At 46.5% G+C, this 21,030-nt stretch overlaps 1 protein-coding gene across 2 annotated transcripts in view; it reads left to right on the forward strand.

Moving 5' to 3' along the window:
• The window catches only part of DOCK1 (dedicator of cytokinesis 1), a 565,813-nt gene that overhangs the window by 189,347 nt on the left and 355,436 nt on the right, over positions 1-21,030 (forward strand). The gene's annotated exons all lie outside the window — the stretch shown is intronic.

A 21,030-nucleotide genomic window follows, 5' to 3' on the forward strand; every position in this document is an offset into this window, starting at 1 on the left:
TGGGAGGGAGATGTTTCTGGAGCCCGGGGCAGCTACTGTGGCATTGAGACCACCTTAGCCTGGGTTGGCATGGAAGACTGGAAATCTTGCCTTTATTCCTGTCTTGTTCGTTGTCCTCTGATTGAATCTCTGCGTTTTAGCCCATTGCCTTCCCAAAGCTTGATTCTCACCTCTTCCTCTCAACTCCTGGCCTCTGTAATAATGGAGAAGCCTTGGGCCTGGAATTTGGAGGGGAAGAAAGGGAGGTTAAGAATCCTTATCTTTTTGCTTTCTTCATTATGTGACTTCCTCGATCTTTTTGTACAACAGTAAGCAGGCTTTTATCAACTAGTAGATATTAAAAACCACATCAGTGCCAACTAAACAAATTATATCCACCAGATACTTTTGAGCCCTCTGGTATGTGCCAGGCAATATTCTAGGCATGGAGCTCTATCAGTGGGCAGGGGGTACAGGTGGCAGTAATATACAGCTGACCTTATGTTCTCATCATGGCAAAGAGACAGTAGAGAATTGCATTATCCATCAGTTAGGGATAAAACAACAAATACCCACTGCTGTTTATTATCTCTGTCCTCTTATTTAAGAAAGGAACTCTTGGCCGGGCGCGGTGGCTCATGCCTGTAATCCCAGCACTTTGGGAGGCCGAGGCAGGCGGATCACGAGGTCAGGAGATTGAGACCGTCCTGGCTAACATAGTGAAACCCCATCTCTGCTGAAAATACAGAAATTACCAGGGCATGGTGGTGGGTGCCTGTAGTCTCAGCTACTGGGGAGGCTGAGGCAGGAGAATTGCTTGAACCCAGGAGGCGGAGGTTGCAGTGAGCCGAGATTGCGCCACTGCACTCCAGCCTGGCAACAGAGTGAGACCCCATCTAAAAAAAAAGAAAAAGAAAGGAACTCTTTGCCTTCTTAGAGCAGGAGGGAACTGAGTTCTTCATAGAGAACAGATCTAAATTATAGAAGCCATTATTATTATTTTTCACCATTTTTCTTATTGTATCGCAGTCCAGTTGTGGGACATTGTGGATCACTGCAGGCTGCACACAGGCATTTGGGAGGCATGACTTCTTTCTGGGTACTGTGCCTTTTTAAAGCCTTTGGTGATTTTATTCATACTTGCTTTCATTCAACAAATGTTTTCCAGCACCAACTGAAGGCCAGATGCTATGGGGGGTGCTGGAAAGGTATTAGAGCCTCAGCTCTTCAGGAGTTCGTGACTCGGTGCGGGGATGCAAGAGGGATTCAGTGAGGGAGACACAGCCCCCCGCCCCTTACAGTCCTGTTCTGTGCTGCTGTTGGATGAAACTGCTCTGCAGGTCTTAGGAACCAGCCCTGGAAACCCCACCTCCCACCCCCCCACCCCCGGTGCAGGAAGGGAACTTAGTCTTCATTATGTGACCATCCACTTATGTAGACTTCCCACATTTCCCCCGAAATTAGTCCCCAGGAGTTGAGTAACCTTCTCTTTGAGTCCTTATAACATTTTTTTCTGAAATGCAAAAACACATTTGCTTGAAACCTCCATGCTAGTTTGGCATGATTTTAGAAGTTACCTGGCAGAATGAATACAAAAGAAGCAAAGAAATTTAACATGAACTTGGCATTTTCTTGTTGGCATGAACATAATTATTGGATGTCATTATAAATAAACCTTTTAAAAGTCACTTTAAAAATAGAATAATTGGCTACATTGCAGAGATCATGAAAGATCATGAATATGTATATAACAGATAATTAAAAAAAACTGCTAATATTATTTAAATGGGTGCTTGTGGCTTGGGAAAAAATTTTCTGTGGTTCTTAAAAAGTGCCGTGTCTTAAGCACTTCAGATTGACAAATGATGACCAAAATGGGTCTTGGTGATGATGGAGACACTCACGTGAAAGGGACATGTAAAAAGTTATTGTAAAATAGTTTTATGAAATGGAGAGTGGATGAAACTACTTTAATATTCCTATACATGAATATTAGATAGGCATGCATAGTTAAATTAATAACGTGTTTTAGTAGGCACTTGGCTTTTATCTGTATCTATAAAAGTGTAAATACTTGAGGTGGCCAAAACTTGACATTTTCTCATTGTAATGCAATTCTTATTTAATCCAGAGTCACCTCACTCATAGGGACAGAAAGCATTTCTATAGAGCTGGATTGGTAGAAGAGGGGTTCATGGACTACATAAGCCTCCAGAAGGCTAGGGGATGTGGTCAGGCTGGTGGAAGGAAAAGCACTCTGCAGCTTGTTCTTACAGCACCAGGTTTGTTAAATATCTAAGTGGGCATTTTTCTAAATGAGTGGCTTTCTTCATGATATGTGTGTGCTAAATTCAAACTGTACTTGGCAAAGTAATGTGAGTTTTCAGGAGATGGGCTTATAATTTTTCACGCAGCAGAGGGAGCATCAGCTTCTCAAGTGGATGCTGAGAAGTTCTGTGATGTTTAGAGAATCCAGTTAGATGGCTCACTGTTTTATGACATTGAACCTAGTTTTGACTGGGTCACGGAAATTCATGCCGGGCTCAGACTGTGATGCTAACAGGGGCAGGGGAGTGGAGTGGAGGAGTGCTGCTTTGTGGACCTATCTTGGGGAGAATATTGAGTAGAGTGTTGGTCCCTGGAGCCTTTAGGGTAGATTGTGGTCCTGCGGGCACTTCCAGAAAACAGTCAGTGGCTAACCTGGGGTGGGCGAGGGAGACTCCTTAAAGTTAGACCACAGTCCCCATTCTCAAGAAACATCCCCGACTCTTGCTCAAGTGTCCCTGTGCAGTTTAGGGTAGTAGCCAAGCCTTGATGAGGTTACTCTGATGAAATGTAAGTAGCATTGTAGAACTAGGAATTGGCATCATTTAGGACCATTTACCCAAAGTAGAACCAAAATAATTTGGTATTAATTGGTCGTTAAATAGATAATGAAGCTTTGGCTACAAATACACATCTTGGAATTACATGGGGACTCTCACCCTGGACTTCCTTTGTCATAGCTTTATTTTTATACACAATTGTATTGATCAAATTCTAGACCTTACAAGCTCCACAGCTGAATTATTTAATTCTCTCTGATGATCGTCTCAATTCATTTTCCAATAAATGTAATTATTTTCTTGCCAGCTTTCGTATTTAATTGCTAAGTTTTCTCCGATTTGCTCTAAATCATCTTTTACAAATGCGTAGTGAAAGGCAGCAGGTTTTCTCTTCTGATGGTGGCAATTATAAATGTAATTTTATTTAGCTTGATAACCAGTTCACTGCCACCAAGGGCCTCGATTTTTCTTTATCATATGTTTGGGCACACTGTGAAATCATCAAACACCAAACCTTTTATAAATTGGATGTGCATGCTTTTGTCCTTTTCGCTTATTATTGTACTGTTTACCGTCGTCTTCTGTGACATTTTCTCTTGCCTTCAGTCAGTTTTGGAAGCAGGCACATTCTTCTGCAACAAAACACCATTTTCTTCTTGATTGTAAACAGAGATGTCATTCCCGTGCTTGTGTTAGATATACCCTTAGAAATTATGAAAAGCTGTCCGGCTGCCTGGTGGTTATGTGCATGGTAGATACCTCAACTGTGTTTGTTTCGTTTGTCCTGGATATATGTCTCTGAACTCTTGCTTTTATTGAAATTAATCTCTGGTTTCTGTTACTGTCTCTGAAAATAACAATGATTGTGGTGCTTTTTAAGTAACTCACAGTGTGTTTAAACTATGCGGGAAAGAGAATGGGAAAGGTATGTTACATTTATTTTCATGTTGCCCCTCAAAATGAACTGGAAGCCGGGTTTTGGGAGGATTCCATTTAAATGCATTTATGCTGACCTTTTCACGATTCTCATGTTTAATTGTATTGCACTTCAGAGTCACCCAGCCTGAAAGGGACTTAGAATCCCATGGTTGCCAATTGGTGTATGACTGCGCCTCCCTCAGTGGTCAAAACTGAGATTAAAAAGAGAAAGGGAAAGCCCAGTATTTGGAAGGTTATATCCAGAGGAGTTCAGCACCCCTCAGAGTCTAAGGGGCTTCCTGGTGATACGGCCCCACCGCTGCAGAGAAATGCCCCCAGCCTCCCCACTTAGTGCACCAGGGGTCTGGAACCCTCTCTCTCTAACACCCAAGACCATCCATAGCTCGGTCACTCCCCCACAGACTTCACCCCCAGCCATGCCACAGCCACCAGCACCTAACCTCCAGACTCCTGAGGAAGCTAGGCGGCTCCCCTGTGTCACCTCAGCTCTGCCATCCTTTTCCCTGCCCATACACATGGAGCCCTGGACATGGTGGCCCGCACTGCCCTTGATGGAGTGCCTTGTCCCTGGACCCCTCCCGTGACTCAGCTCTGCTCCTGTTGGCCTTCTTGTCTTCTGTCTCTTGTCAGCCTCTTTTGGTCTCTCCTGTGGACTTTGCTTCTTGCCCCTGTTCTCTGTGTGCTTCTTGATGCTCTTTCCCATGACCACTCCCTGGAGGCCCCCACATCTGGAGTCAGGCCCCCTACCCCTCGGGCCTCTCGCACCTCCTCCACCTGGCCCGTTCCTCCTTTTTTTCCTTGACTTCTCCTGTGTACCCACTTTGTTTCCTTCCATTCTGCTGTTCACTCCAGCCTCAATCTCCACTCTCAGTGACTTACTGCTTCCTTCTCCTGGGGACCTCAGGAAAACGGAGGATTCTGACCCCCACACCTAAGATAATAGGAAAGAGCCTCCCTCCCCCAGGAGAGGGGGCTGCCCCTGCCCACTGCCCCTGGCCAAGTCCGGGCTTCAGGCTGGCTCTGCCTTTCCAGGCCATGGATGATGTTTGAATGAGGCCCTGGGCAGGGCGTGGAGATGGAGTGAGCCCTCGAGTCCTGGGTGGTGGATGCTCTTGTCTCCAGGAGAGATGCTGCCCAGTGCTGGCGTGTGGACACCGTGCCATTTAGTCTTCCCCAACTAGCTTTTCCTTTGGAGGAGAAAAGATTGTCCGACTTGTGGCAATACTTTTAGTTCCATAACTGTAAACTTTTCTTTCTCTTTTTTGGTGGCATTTATAAAAATTCCCTGTCCTACATATCTGATCACATTTATTAGTTTGGATGTTCATGTTTAAATCCCATGATGTAAAATGTTTGTTGAGACACAGCTGAAGGATTGTTGAAAAACAACTGTAGAGAAGAAGCAGGAGCTTGTTTAAGGGGTGGGAGGTGTGGGCGGCAGTTCTGGACAATGATTGCTGTTCGGGACACTGGGATGGTTCTCCTTTCTGGCTTCCTGGGATTTTTTTTCCTCGGCAGGTTATATTAAACCTTGCTTAATGAAGGCACTGGCATTGATAGTGGCTTGCATTTGGCAAGACATGGCTGTTCCTGGGTACCAGGCAGTGGCACCGGAACTCATTAAGAAGGTGACTAATTTCAGGGCCGTGTTAACATAGACTGAGGCTCCATCATGGTTCCCAGGTGTTTGTCGGTCGCCGCTGGAGACCATTGTGTGGATCAGTCACATGGTCTGCTGCAGTGTGAGTGACAGACGGTGACTTGCTATCAGTATGCAAAGGTCACCCGGTGACTATTCCAAGAAGTGTCATTTTCCAGTGGAGAATGGGACTTTTTTTTTCCTGTTAATAATTTATTTCTTAATTGCAGTAAAATACATATAACATAAAATTAATCCTTTTAACCATCTTAACACGAACAATTCAGTGGCGTGGGGTACATTTACAGTACATCACCACTAGGTAGTTCTAGATCATTTCCATCACCCCAGAAGGAAACCCCACAGCCGTTACAGTCACTCTGTTTCCCCCTTCACACTCCCTGGCAACCACGCATTTGTTTTCTGTCTCTGTGATTAGCTTCTTCTGCGTATTTCATATAAATGGCACTATAGAATATGTGGCTTTTTTTGGTATATGGCTTCTTTTACTTAGTATATTCTCAGGGTTCATCCATGTGTTGGCACCCCATTCCTGTTCATGGCTCAGTAGTATTCCATTGTATGGACAGACCACAGGTGTTTATCCATTTATCTCTGGATGCACACCTGGCTTACTTTACCTTTCGGCTGTAGTGTATAGAGGTGCTGTGAGCATTCCTGTACAGGCTTCTGTTTGAACGTCTATTTTTTTTTTTTTTTTTTTTTGAGATGGAGTCTCATTCTGTTGCCCAGGCTGGAGTGCAGTAGTGTGATCTCGGCTCACTGCAAGCTCTGCCTCCTGGGTTCACAACATTCTCCTGCCTCAGCCTCCCGAGTAGCTGGGACTACAGGTGCCCGCCACTGCACCCGGCTAATTTTTTTTGCATTTTTAGTAGAGACGGGGTTTCACCATGTTAGCCAGGATGGTCCCGATCTCCTGACCTCGTGATCTGCCCGACTCGGCCTCCCAAAGTGCTGGGATTACAGGTGTGAGCCACTGCGCCCAGCCTGAACGTCTATTTTTAGTTCTTTTGGGTATACATTGAGGAGTGAAACTGCTGGGTCTGTTTCTGTTGAGTTGACTGAAGATAGGATATTCATTTTATTGCTCTATCTGTATGGACCTCTCCTGCATTACTTCAGTGAGTTGTGAAGGTTGGTCTGGATCACTTTCCCTCTTTCCTTTTTGAATTGTGCCTTTAGCTGTAGGTTGAACACAGGTGCTGTCTTTCACATTTTCAGATCTCTGAGATCTTCACTGGGGATCAAGGTCCAAGGAATCAAAGCTCATGCTGTGTTTGCTCCTGAGCAGGAGAGAGCGTTGTTTAGAGGGAGGGAGAAGGGGAATGCTTGAGGTCAGAATCACAGGACAGCCAATCCGTCTTGAGATTTCAGAAATCACCATAAATCTGTGTCCCTTCCCAGAGAACAGCGTGTCAAAATGCAGCATTCGTAATTGAAGAAAGCAAAATCAGCTGACTAAGTCGTAAGACCTAGGATGGTGAAGAGTCTCAGAGTGACCAAAAACACACAGACCCTGTTCTCAGGGAAGCTCCTGTGCACTGACTGCATGCTCTATAGACCCCTGCCCTGTGGGGGTCCATTCATGCTTACAGGGTACATCCTCTGGGAGAAAGCATGACAAGTTGGTACCGGGGAACCTGAGGGCCGGGATGAATTTCAGGATAAAAAGAGCAGACTTAGGGATGCTGCCATAGTATATCGTCTAGATTTGTACTGCCCTATTGAAATTCAAATAAAATACAGCTAAATGTTCCATTTCTCAGTCACCCTACCTGTATTTCAAGTGCCTGATGGACACCTGTGCCCAGTGGCGACTGTACTGGCCAGAGCTGCTGTAGAATAGTCCCATCACTGTGGAAAGTTCTGCTGGTCAGGTCTGGCTGGACCGTAGACACAGAAGTGGCCACAGCAGTAGTGCTGGGAGCTAAGAAGGTGCCCAGTGCACGGAGGAGGATGAGCTGGATCGGGGAGGAGAGGTCAGGATTTGATCCTGGAAAGGTGTAGTTGTAGTCCTGGCTCTGTCATCGCTCAGCAAGGCATCGCTCCCGCCACAGGGCCCCAGCCTCCCTGTGTGCCCACCACGGGCCTGGCACTGGCCGCCCTCTGTGCCACTCAGGGCAGGAGAGTGAGGGTTGTGCCACACATGGGTCCGATTGCTTCTCCATGGCGAGAAGAGGACAGACACTGGGAGGAAAAGTTGAGGAACCTTGACATCCCATGCTGCTCTGTCATCCAAGTGGCTTTTTGGTTTTCTAGGCATTCTTTTTTTTTTGAGACTGAGGATCGAGCAGTTCTCCTACCTCAGCCTCCCAAGTAGCTGGGACTACAGGTACCCACCACCACGCCTGGATAATTTTTTTGTATTTTTAATAGAGACAGGGTTTCACCATGTTGCCAGGCTAGTCTCGAACTCCTGACTTCAAGTGATCCGCCTGCCTCAGTCTCCCAAGGTGCTGGGATTACAGGTGTGAGCCACCGCGCCCGGCAGACATTCATTTTTATTACAATTTACAAAGGTATTGGTCAGAAACAGAATGAAAATGGAAGGAAATCCTAGTCTTTCCCCAGGTCATGGGAGAATCCTTGCTTTAAGTGTCTCATGGGGTGGGGTGATGCATTTGTCCCTCAGCGCTGCTGTCACAATACAAACGAGGGGCTTCAAACAACATCAGTGTGTTCTCTCATTGTTCTGGAGGCCAGAAGTCCAAGAGCAAGGCATCACCAGGGCCGTGCCCTCTCTGAAGGCTCTAGAAGGCTGTAGAGCAGAATCCTTCCTGGTCTCTTCCAGCGTCCAGGGCTGCTGGCAGTCCTCGATGTGCTGTGGTTTGTGGCTACATCATGCTCGTGTCTGCCTCTGCCTTCCTGTGGTGTGTGCAGCTTTGCATCTGAATCTCCCTCTCCTTTCTCTTTCTTTCTTTTTTTTTTTTTTTTTTTTGGAGACAGGGTCTCGCTCTGTCATCCCGGCTAAAGTGCAGTGGCGTGATCTCGGCTCACTGCAACTTCCACCTTCCAGGCTCAAGTAATCCTCCTACCTCAGCCTCCCGAGTAGCTGGAACCACAGGCATCCAGGCTGGAGTGCAGTGGCATGATCTCAGCTTACTGCAAACCTCCACCTTCCAGGGTCAAGTAATCGTCCTACCTCAGCCTCCCAAGTAGCTGGGATCACAGATGCGTGCCATTGCACCCACCTAATATTTTGTATTTTTGGTAGAGACTGGGTTTTGCTATGTTGCCTTGGCTGGTCTTGAACTCCTGAGCTCAAGCGATCCTCCTGCCTCAGCCTTCCAAAGTGCTGGGATTACAGGTGTGAGCCATCGCACCCATGGCCTTTTTTTTTTTCTTATAAAGATAGTCATCATTGGATTTAGGGCCCACTGTAATTCTAATTGGAGTTTATCTGCAAAGATTCTGTTTCTAAGTTCATTTGTATTCACAGGCACCAGAATGTCCTAGTCCATTTTGTGCTGCTGTAACAAAATACCTGAGACTCGGTAAAATACCTCAGTAATTTATAATGAACAGCAGTTTACTGGCTTGCAGTTCTGGAGGCTGGCAAGTCCAAGGTCAAGGTGCTAGCATTAAGGGCCTTCTTGCCTGGTCATCCCATGGCAGAAGGTGAGAGCGTGAGAGAGGATGAGAGGGTGCCAGACTCTCCCTTTTACAATGACCCAATCCTCCCTATGTGGCTGAGTCCTCATGGCCTAATCACATTATTCCTAAAGTTCCTACCTCTTTGCCTGCCTGTAGTCCCAGCTACATGGGAGGCTGAGGTGGGCGGATCATTTGTCCCCAGGAGGTAGAGGCTACAGTGAGTTGTGATCGTTCCGCAGCACTCCAGCCTGGGCGACGGAGTGAGAACCTGTCTCAAAAACAGAAAAACAAACAAAAAATCCCACATCTTAATAACTGTTACAATGTCAATGTCAATTAAATTTCAACTTGAATTTTGGAGGGGACAGATATTTAAATGATATTACAGGGGTTAGGTCTTGAACTTGTTTTGGCAGGGTCACAATTCCATGCACTGCATATGGGAGTGGAAGGGGTATGCCTGCGGGTGGGGAGCCAGGGGCTTGAGCTCCACTCTGCATTCACTTTTTGCTCTACCCCAAAGCCTTCCCTTCCCCTGTCCCGCTCCCTCTACCTGTGAGTGTCTGTGTACCCTGGCCATCCTCGATGGCAGTGAGTCTGAGTATTGGTAGGGTGGGCTAGAGCCTGGGACAGCGAGGCACCTGGAGGGTGGTTGAGGGTGGACGGGTGCACACTGGACAGGCAGAATATTCTGCGCGATTTTGCCTCGTTCCTGCATCTTTCTTCCTCTGCTGTCCTGCACACACTTATCTTCTACCCACTTCTGTTCCCAAAAGGCTCCATTTTGTCAGATTATTCAGACCATGAATAAAACACAAGTGTGATGTGCTTCATTCCCCACTCACTGTTTGCAAAACTATTTTGCTGCAGTTTAGACCCTTAAGATACTGTGGAACTGGACCATTTTCCTGTCTGTCGACTTCTGAATTTTAAGTGTTTTTCAGAAAGTCTCCATCATTTGGAAGTCACGCTTTGCCTCCTGGAAGCTGTCTAGACAGGTGACCAATTTTCACCAATTTGGAGGCTATGGAGGTCTCTTCCAAGGATCGCTGCCCTCTCCATGAGCCACTTTAGCTAGATGACTGTTCTGGTATCAAGTGAAAAAACAAAAAGAATACTTCAGTAATTTAATTCAAATTTGTTCTTGCCTAGATTACGGTAATGCTCCTATTTAGAATGACTTAATTCCTGGCAAGTGGATTGTGGGAGGTTAAGGAGAGCACCCTGGCTCCAGAGCAGAGAGCAGAAGAGGGTGTTCTTGCCGTCTGTGCTGAGGTTGGCTAAGTCTTTCTCTTTTTCTTGCCTCGTGCTTTTTGCTACGTGGTTTCTGCTGCCTAGCTAGTCATCTGCAAGGCATCACTGTAGCCCTATCCTGATGCCCTGAGTCCTGGTGGCTTCTACTCTGACCCTTCCTGTTCTTTTATAGATTATTCCATCCTTGACCACATTTTCTTCTGTTCTCCTGTGTGCCTAGCTTTGGGGAAATAAGGATGAGTCGGGTGCAGACTTCGGTTGCTCATTTGAACAGTGATTCTGACTACTGTTAGAGAAGGGATATGGGAGAGAAGTGCAGGGGATTTACTTAGCCAAGGCTGAAGGCAGAGAAAACAGTCATTGCTGCATGGCACAGCTACCTGTGGCCAGAGAGGAGCCATGGCCCAGCTCTTGCTGGGCTGACCCAAAGGCCGAGGAATTTTGTGTGCCAGGCACCCATCTGTGACACAACCGCGTGGGCCAGGAAGCTGTGTGTGCGTGTGTGTGTGTGTGTGTGTGAGCAATTAATGGACAGGATCCAGAGATGCTGAGAGCAGTCCTGCACAGTGAAGACAGTATCAATATCCCTCTCCCTGAGAAACCCAGGAGACCCGTTCCTCATCATCGATATGCTTCAAGGAAGGCATAACAAATTGATTTGTGTAGGAACTTGAACTGGATTCACTGAAGAATCTCAGGAAGTTTGTACTTTTTTCAGTTTGGGCTTTGTGATACAGAAACACGCAGATACTTGTAGGAACAACGTCCCTCAGGCGCTAAATTGACATTTGGGATTGAGTGAACCGAAGCATTGGTGGTAGAGATGGGGAATGCTATCTGAAAAACCAGAATCAGCTTTAAGGAAGCTGATTACAAAGAGAATTGATTACAAAAAGTATTTTTGGATTTAAAATACATAAGATGTAGGCAGTCCTAATTTAATATGACATAAGGGATTGAAGCAATTGTTGCCATCGTCTTTCTTTTTGTTCTGGACTGCTGTCACACACACCATAGAGATGCCTCCTTGAGTGTCTTCAAAGTGCTGTGGATTTCCTTTCTTCAGCCGCCTCCGACCATCACGTCCAGCCATCCGTCCTGTTTGATCAAGTCTGCAGAGTGGGTCCAGGGGCACCAATTGGCAGAACTGGTCTTGGTGCATTTTCCCCTATCAAGTTTATCTGTTTTTCCGGAGGCTGTTTGGCTCTTCCCCAAATCTTCCAAAGACAGAACACTTAAGTCTAAAAGGAGGATTTGTGGACCATATATATTTTAGCTCAAAACCTCCAAGTGGAATCATTTTAATATGCGTTTTCTTGAGAAATATGTAAATTAATAATTGCTTCATACATTATTCAAGAAAAACTTATTTTGTATCACCCATAGCTCTTCTAATCTTATATAAAGATATGCTAATGGATTTAATTAAAATAATTATACTGAATAATGTAGCCTGAACTTTATTCTAAAATAGCGTCTATTAATCATCATCATCAGTAATATTTTTAGCCAGAGAGACACTTACAACCTTAAGCTGATACTAGATGGAAAGTGCATTTATTGTTTTATTTTTCAGTTTGGATTAAGTTGGCATTCTCATGAGATCTGGGACAATTACATTTGCTTAGAGACGAGTATAAAATTTATTTCTGGGCCGGGCATGGTGGCTCACCCCTGTAATCCCAGCACTTTGGGAGGCCAAGACAGGTGGATCACAAGGTCAGGAGTTCAAGACCAGCCTGGCCAACATGGTGAAACCCTGTCTCTACTAAAAATACAAAAATTAGCCGGGCATGGTGGCACACACCTGTAATTCTAGCTACTCAGGAGGCTGAGACAGGAGAATTGCTTGAACCTGGGAGGCGGAGGTTGCAGTGAGCCGAGATCACACCATTACACTCCAGCCTGGGCGACAGAGTGAGACTCTGTCTCAGAAGGGAGAAAAAAAAAATATTTTATTTCTTTAACCTGAAGTATTTCAGCAATTAGAAAACTTTTAGCATCTTCTGCCCTTTCCTGTTTCTTCTTTTCCCTCTAAAGCTTTGGTTTCAGTGTGTTCTTGTCCTTTTGGTTCAGTTTTGATCTCACTTTCCCTCCCAAGAGTTGTGATTGCTGAAAACGATGAGTTCCTGATTGCCTGGATATTAAGAGGTGAACCAAATCTTAAGAGGGACACTCAGCAGCCTGCCTGTCTTAATATAAACAGAAATAGTTTTACCACTGGCTGTGATTCTCTCTGATTTTGTTTGTGTTATCTTTCTGTGGCTTGCTGGCTTTCCATCAGTGCTCAGTGAATGGTTGGGAGCCCTTATGCATTTGGTGGTAATTTCAGTTTCTCCTTAAGCCTCTCTCGTGCCTGAGTGTGCATGGGACCCAGGTATGTGTTCTTGGTGTGTCAGTGGGTCCTGCACATGTGTTGATTGGTCCGAGGACTAAATGCAGGTAGAATCAGACCTTCCCCCCTCTGGTGGACAGACGAAAGCTTTACCAAGTTGATAGAATAACATAAGCCAGGACTTAAACTGCCATTAAGTTAATTTACGTAAGTTTAAAATAAAATCTGAAGAAATTACTTGGTTAAATAGCAAACATTTATTTGGTAAGTTCACTTATAACTTAATGAACAGGCGAAGAGTAAAGAAAGCTAAAATCAGTGACTCCTCTAACTTGTGTATAGAGTACTCTTCTCTGTTCTTGGCTGGGCCAGGCCATAATGGTGTATTCGTACAGTTTCATGGTCCATGGTTCATACCTCTGGGGTTGGGGAGCGTAAGTGGGCCTCACTCCAAACTCAGCTCTGTCTTTTGGGGACATCCCACGGACTTTGTCCTCCTTCCCACTTTCGTCCCTCACCCCCAGTGAACTCATTAGTGATTATCCCGCTCTGCTGCAGGGAACCTTGCCAGTGCCTGGGAGGCACCGTGGAGCAGATGCCTGCTGAGGGACTGGCATCCTGGCCTCTCACCCACAATTCAAAACAGCTTTGCACATTCTGAGCACAGTTTTATTTAAATAAAGATCTTCACTGATTTACAAAAATAACAAAAGGCAAACAAAAACAGGAAAAATCTTCAATATCCTCAATTTCTATCACCCTGATCTTTTTTGTGATTTGGGAACTGATTCTACTCAATATTTGCCACAATGAAGATGGCACTTTACAAATGGAAGTTTGCACCGAATGAAGATTCAGGTTTGAGAGATGTGCACGCTGAGGAGGTTTTCCGTGTCAACACGTGCATGGGTCCACACGCTGTCCTGCCGCCACTGCTGGTGGTAGCCGTGGCCAGCGTCTGTTGAGCAGGAGCAATGAGTCGAGCTTATCACATGCACAACACGTCGTTCCATTCTCCCACAGCCCCTTGAGGCAGGCCCTATTGATCACCACTGTTTAGCCCATGAGAAGCCCGATAGGAAATGCTACCTTCCCAAATTCACACAGCGAGTGGTGGAGGAGCCCGGACAGCACCCCAGAGCCCTGACCTCGTCTACCATGGCGCTGCCTTCCTTTGATGGTGCTGGTTAGGGTCCCCCACATGCATTCATAGATTTTTATTTTTGGAGGTGTCTTTCGGCAGATAAGGTTCCACGCAGCACCATCTATCCACAGGGCAGGTGTCCCCTGCTTCGTCTGTCGGGTGCTCTGTGTCTTGACAAGCTATTGAGGCAGGAGCTGTTTCCACTCGAAAGAGACCTGAATTTAGTGAAGCAGCCAGACTCCACAGAGGAAACAAGGTTTTTCCTGCAAGCACAAGCAGAATCCAAAACACTTGAAACTCTGGACAAATAACCAATATTAGAAATGAATCAAGCTAGGTGTGGCTCTTACAATAGTGGGTAATGGAACCCTTCTGCCAAGGAAAGCCAGAGCCTGTGGTAGGAAGGAATCTGAGTTCCCTTTGCATCTTGTCCTTGTCTGGCTAATCAAACTGGATGGGGAAGACAACTTTTTCCCTTAGTTAAGGAGGTGATTTCTGTGGCTGAATGCAGAGAGAGGAATGCTTCTGGAAAATAAAGAGGTCACGACTATATATGAAGTTTGCGAGTCATGGAGGGTCGACTGCCCAGTGTCCTCTGTGAGGACAGAAGGAGACAAAGCAGACTGAAATAGGCTCTGTCCTTACCTGTGAGGAGCTTATTGTCTGTGGGGAATACGGACACATTGACCTTCCATTGCAGTCCAAATAGGAATGTCTCTAGATGCTGTATTCATCTATTTTGCGTTGCTATAAAGGATACCCAAGCCTGGGTAACTTATAGAGAAAAGAGGTTTATTTTGGCCCTGGTTCTGCAGGGTGCACAGGAAGCATGGTGCAGTCATCTGCTTCTGGTGAGGGCTTCCGGAAGCTTCTGCTCATGACAGAAGGTGAAGGGGGAGCAGGCGTGTCACATGGCAAGAGAGGGAACAAGAGAGAGCGCAGGGAGGTGCCATTGTCTTAAACCGCCAGCTCTCACGTGCACTAATAGAGCAGGAACTCACTGGTTACTGCGAGGAAGGTATCAAGCCATTCGTCTGAAACCCTCCCCTATGACCCAGACACCTCCCACTGTCCCCACCTCCAACACTGGGGATCACGTTTCAGCATGAGAGATGGAGAGGACACACATCCAAACCATATCTGATTCCTAACCTGGCACCTGTGTGTCCTGGACGAAATGATGTCTAAGCTAAGGACTGAGGGGTACCAGAGTCTAACTGTGTGTTTGGGGTGGACTTGGGTGGGGCGGCAGAGCAGTGACTCCAGAAGAGGGAACAGCATGTGCTCAAGCTTCTGAGCTGGCAGAGGGGCCTGGCCCACCTGGGAAACTGGAAGAGGCTCGGCTTGGTGGGAGAGAGTCCTGAAGGTACCAAGGGTGAGTCTGGGGTGGTGGGGCCAGAGCCCATGGCCCTCCATGGGTGTGGGGTAGGTTCCCTGTGTCCCCTGAGCAGGGGACGTTGCCACAGTATCTAAATTCCATTTGCATTTTCAGAAGGCTGCTTTGGCTGCCCAGTGAGGAGTGTCCTTGAGGGGTCAGCGTGGAGGCAGGGAGGGCGGGTAGGAGGCTGTGGCAGCAAAGCCAATGGGAGGCAGTAGCCGTGCGGCCCAGGCGCTGTTTGTCCCGGGGGGAGTTAACAGCCTGAACCGAGGGCTCTGTCACTGCCTAGAAGGGGGCTGTGAGGAAGAGAGAACACCCAGTGTGATGCCCAGGCCTGTGGCGTGCAGCTGGGGCTTGGCGGTGTGGCGCCTGGCACTGGAATCCCTAGGGAAGGTGAGGCAACGGTGGCTTCCACCAAGGCAGGGGGAGTTTGCAATGTCTAGGGCCAGCCAGGGTGGACCCCGGTGGGTGTGGGGTGTGGGTGTTGGGCTCAGGAGGAAGGGGAGCCCTGGAGATGGGTCAGAATTGGGACTCATTGGCATGGCAGGAGGTGAGGTCCCTTGGGGGATATGTGGAGGGACCCCGAGGAACCCACAGGCAAGGGGCTGGGGGAGCAGGGCCCTGCGCAGGGAGCTGGAAGGAGGGTGGAGAGGCAGGTGGCCACCCTGGGAGTGAGGGCCACGCGTGCCCCAGAGGTGAGGTGGCCAAAGTGTCATCAGAAAGGCCACTTGAGAACAGACTGAAGTCATCGTGGCCTTGGCAGGAACAGAGCTGTGGTGTGGGCCGGAGTCAGGCTGCAGTGGGAGTGAGGAGGGGTCGTGTGGGAAGTGGACGCGGGCCTTGCCCACACTGTGGGGTATTGTCCCATGGAGCAGAGGCTCGCAGGGCCTGGGGCTGCTTTTCCGGGTGAGAGGCTGGTGTGGGCTTCATTATAGAAAGCAGGAGGCAGAGGGGTGAGAACTGAAGGCTCTGAGGAGAGAGAGAGGACAAAGGGCAGGAGGGCCTTGAGCAGACAGCAGGGGAAGAGGTTGGAGCCCCACATGGCAGGCGGGTGCCCCGAAAACCCAAGGCAGGGGCAGAGGCTGGGAGCTGGAGTCTTGTGTTTGGTTTGGGTGGTTGGAAGCTTAGCGAGTTCCTTTCTTGTGGTGGCTTTTGTTTTTCTCTGAAGGAGGTGGTGACATGAGACGGGAGGGGTGGGGGTCAGGCTTGAGAAGAGCAAAGAAAGACTGAGTCAGCCACGGGGGAGAGTGGAGAAGGAGAGGAAACCCGGCCCTTCAGGAGAACGGGTGGACCCACAGTGTAAGACGCGCCTCTCCTCATGTTTCTTCTGAATTCCGTTCTCTCTGTCCTGTCTTTTGTTCTGTCACCCAGGACTGATAGCAGATGCGGGTTCCTCCCAGTTCTTGCTAAACCTTATTTACCGAAAGACACAAAATCATCTTGGTCAGTTAAGCAGAATTCTGGTTTAATCAGCATTTTGGGATCACTGGCATTCCACGTCCCCGCCTCAGGGGGCACAACCCCTTCTCTGAGGGTGTCATCATGACATTTTTGATGCTAGGAGCTCGGGAAGACCCCGGCAGGGAAGACTTTGGGAGCCCTTGCCCCGCTTGGCGGTCTGTCGGTCCTGATTCACGCAGCGTCTGACGGCCCAAGGGGAGCCAGCGGCAGGTGGGCCATAAAGGCCTGTCTTGTTTGTGGCCGATTCACCCTGGTGAAATGGTATTTATGAACTTGCTACAGGCGGTTGATACTTTGCTGGGCACAGTATAAAATGCATGAAGCCAGTTCGTGCCTCACCCTCTGGGCGTTCGCAAGCGAAATGAGAGACTGGGAGACTGAGCAATCAGCCTGTGTGAACGCTGGCTATTAAATGTCACAATAAATGTTTTCTGTTTTTTTTCAAAGCAACACTGAGGTTGTGGAAGCAGAACATTTGAAATCAGAATGAAATTATTACTATTTAGTGCTCTTTTGAAAAGTTGCATCCCAAAGCAGACGGTTGGGATCTGGTGGGCCTTGAAGGACAGGGCAAACGCTGAGGTGAACAACAGCATGGATCGTTCTGGAGTGGAGATTTATGGAGCTAAAGTTGCTTTATCCTCTACTCTATTTTTGGTGAAGTTGAAGTGTGGCGGTTTTGCAGAATTAGCTTTGGGGGTGCACAGACCAACCCCAAATCCCAGCAGTGCTGATCTGGGCCAAAGACTTCACTTTCGCATGTCTCCACTGTCTCCTCCATGAAAGGGGATAGTAATAGGCCTCCTTCATCAGGTTGCCATGGGGATGTAATGTGTCCATAGAGCCCAGCACCTAGAAACTTGTCTGACAGGTGCAGAATACTTACGTCATAGATGAGGCAACATGAACTCACTTGAAATGACTTGACCTGTGCACCAGAGTTGAGACACCAGCCCGCCATTCTTTCAGTCATTTCCCATCCCAGATAGCTATGGAAATATTCCCAGGTAATATATTCTTAGTCACTTAAAAAATTAAGGTATAGGCTGGACACAGTGGCTCACACCTGTAATCCCAGCACTTTGGGAGGCCGAGGTGGGTGGATCACTTGAGGTCAGGAGTTTGGTTTGGGTGTTGACCAGCCTGGCCAACATGGCGAAACCTCGTCTCTACTAAAAATACAAAAATTAGCCGGGTGTGGTGGTGGGCACCTGTACTCCCAGCTATTCAGGAGACTGAGGCAGAAGAATCACGTGAACCCGGGGGGTGGAAGTTGTAGTGAGCCAAGATTGTGCCACTGCACTCCAGCCCAGGCGGAAGAGTGAAACTCAGTCTCAAAAAAAAAAAAAAAAAAAAAAAGGTACAATTTACATACAATAAAATTTACTCTTTTTTAATGTACAGCTCTGCCAGTTTTGACAAAGGCATAATGCATCATCCCACGGGAGGGCCCCTGAGCCCCCTGTATTCCCCTGCCCGCTTTCCCACCGGCCACTGACATGCTCTCCATTTCTGTAGTTTTGCCTTTTCCAGAATGTTATGAAAATTGAGTCACATGGGATGCAGCCTCTTGCATATGTCTTGTTTTATTTATCACTGTGTCGTTCACGTGCATCTGTGTTCTAGGTAATAGTGGTTGGTGCTTCTTGTTACTGCGTCGAGTTCCGTTGTATGAATTCCCCTCTTGAAGGGACATTTGGGTTGTTTCTAGTGTTTGGAGATTACAAATAAAGCTGCTAGAGACGTCCACATAAGGGTTTTGTAACCGTCATAGGTTTGCTGTCCCATGTACGTGCCAAGTCAATGTGCTGCGACTCTGGGTTGCAGCAGAGAAAGAGATTTAATTGTAGGACCACCAAAACAGGAGAAGGAGGAAACCTCATATTGTCTGCTGCAGGAATTTGGGGCTAGGTATTGTTAAGGTTTTTGGAGCAGGCCTAAGTGGGTTGAAGAGCATGGGGTGAAGGGACAGGGAGATGAAGAAACTGCATTGCATTGCTGATTCCTCTGTCGGGGGTTTTCAAACCAGTTGGCAGCAGCAGTTTCCCTGGAATTCAGGATCTGAGAAACACCTTAAGCAATTCTTAAACAAAAGACTGTGATTCTAATGTCAGAAATCCTATCTGCAGGAACGTTGGGGATGCAGATGACCAGTATCTGCGTGACTTTGGATTACGAGTAAGTGGGCTGAAGTGCAGCCTGTTCCGTGCTTAATTATCACTGTATTGCTGTCCAGAGTTCTTGTTAACCTTATGAGGATGCCTTCAGTTTTTGTGAATGTAGGTTTTCACTTCATTTGAGGAGGTGGCCAGGAGTACAATGGCTGGGTGCTATGGACTATGAATGTTTACCTATGAGAAACTGCTGAACTCTCTTCTAAAGTTGCTGAACTATTTTTGCATTCAGACTAGCAGTGTTATACAAAGAGCACGTTGTAGGAATTCTGTTTTGTTTTCATGATTCTTATAGATGTTGCTTGTATCTTATTGTCATTTTAATTTGCATTTCCCTGACGAGTAATGGTGCTGAGTTTCTTTTCAAGTACTTATTTGCCATCCATCTATCTTCTTTGGAGAATTGCCTCTTCATCTCTTCTGCCCATTTTGCAGGGAGGGGAAGATTGTTTTCTCATTATTGAGTTTTAAGGGTTCTTTGTGTATTCTGTGTACTAATCTTTAGCAGATATATGATCTCCAGTCATTTTCTCCCTGTGTAGTTCATCTTCTGTTATCTCAGTAGTACCTTTCAAAGAGCAGAAATTCTTTATTTTGATGAAGTCCAATTTATCAATTTTTTCTTTTACACATTGTGCTATTTGTATCATATCTAAGAAATCTTTGCTTAGCCCAAACTCACACGTATTTTCTTCCAAAAGTTTTACAGTTTTTGAAGTTCTACATTTAAGATCGGTGATCTATTTAAAGTTGAGTTTTGTACAGTGTGAGAGAGGAGGGCATGAAGTTTATTTATTTGCTGATGGTACTGTGTACCTTTGTTACAAATCCATCAACCGTCTGTATATGTTCAGGGGAATACTTTTGAAGTGAGTTTCTGCCTACTTGCTTTTGGAGAACAATTGTAAAAATTGTTTCTGTAATTGCGTAGTATTTTCCAGTGTTCAAAGTGTTACCCTATTCATTTTCCAATTTGATTTTGAGCTTTATTGCAATTCCTTGAAGTATCTGGCATGAATGTTATTTTCCCTCTTACTTAAAGACACAGGTATAAGGTGGCAGAGCCAGAGTCAGATCACTTAAAATCTAGCAACTTTTCCCAACAGAAGAGAGCAAAGGGACTCAGGGTCTGACTTTCCCCTGACTGAATTTAATTCTAGCTTAGTTCAGTACTAGCTTTGTGAACAGGGACAAAGTAATTAATGTCTCCATTGTCGGTTTTTTCCTCCTTCCTACTCAGCTACCTTCTAATAGGAGGTGATATGGTTTGGCTGTGTCCCCACCCAAATCTCATCTTGAATTGTAGCTCTGATCATCCCCATGTGTTGTGGGAGGGGACCTGTGGGAGGTAATTGAATCATGAGCAGCAGGTTTTTCCTGTGCCGTTCTCATGATGGTGAATAAGCCTCCTGAGATCTGATGGTTTTATAAGGCGCAATACCCTTGCACAAACTTTGTTGCCTGCTGCCATGTAAGATGTGCTTTTGCTCCTCCTTCACCTTCCACCATGATTATGAGGCCTTCCCAGCCATGTGGAACTGTGAGTCCATTAAACCTCTTTCCTTTGTAAATTACCCAGTCTCAGGTATTTCTTCATAGTAGGATGAAAATGGACTAATACAGGAGGTCTGTAAGAATTAAAGATCAAATATACAAGGGTCCTAGCCCAGTGTGTAGCATGACAGGATCTATCATTAATATCATTACTCTGTTTTTTGAGGGTGTTTGTTTTCTAGAAGATACATTACTAAAGAACAAAATGATTCATAATTAAAATATATGCAGATATACAGGAAAACATTTTTGGAATGGAACAGAGACAGTTGACTTTAATCATTGAATGTAGAAGAGTTGAAGTGAATTTAATGGAAGAGGATTATTCTGAGGGGGACAGGTCTTCATTTTGCTTTAACCTTACAGAGCTCTGCAGGGGTAAAAGGAGAAAATCACATGCATGCTTAGCACACAGTATAGGCACTTAGGCCACAGGTGATAAGTGTTGGCTTCTGTTAATACTAATTTTATTATGTGTCAAGACAACCTGTAAGAAGTTAGCATTCTTTGAGCATTCTTTGTAGGTTAGAGATTCATTTTCTTTTTTGAGACAGGATCTTGCTCTGTTGCTGGGGCTGGATTGCCATGCTGTGAACACGGCTCACTGCAACCTCTGCTTCCTGGGCTCAAGTGATTCTCCTGCCTCAGCCTCCTGAATAGCTGGGACTACAGGTGCAAGCCACCAATGCCTGGCTAATTTTTTTTTGTATATTTTTGTAAAGGTGGAATTTCG

The sequence above is a fragment of the Gorilla gorilla genome, chromosome 8 (assembly GCF_029281585.2).
Source record: "Gorilla gorilla gorilla isolate KB3781 chromosome 8, NHGRI_mGorGor1-v2.1_pri, whole genome shotgun sequence".
Classification (NCBI taxonomy): domain Eukaryota; kingdom Metazoa; phylum Chordata; class Mammalia; order Primates; family Hominidae; genus Gorilla; species Gorilla gorilla.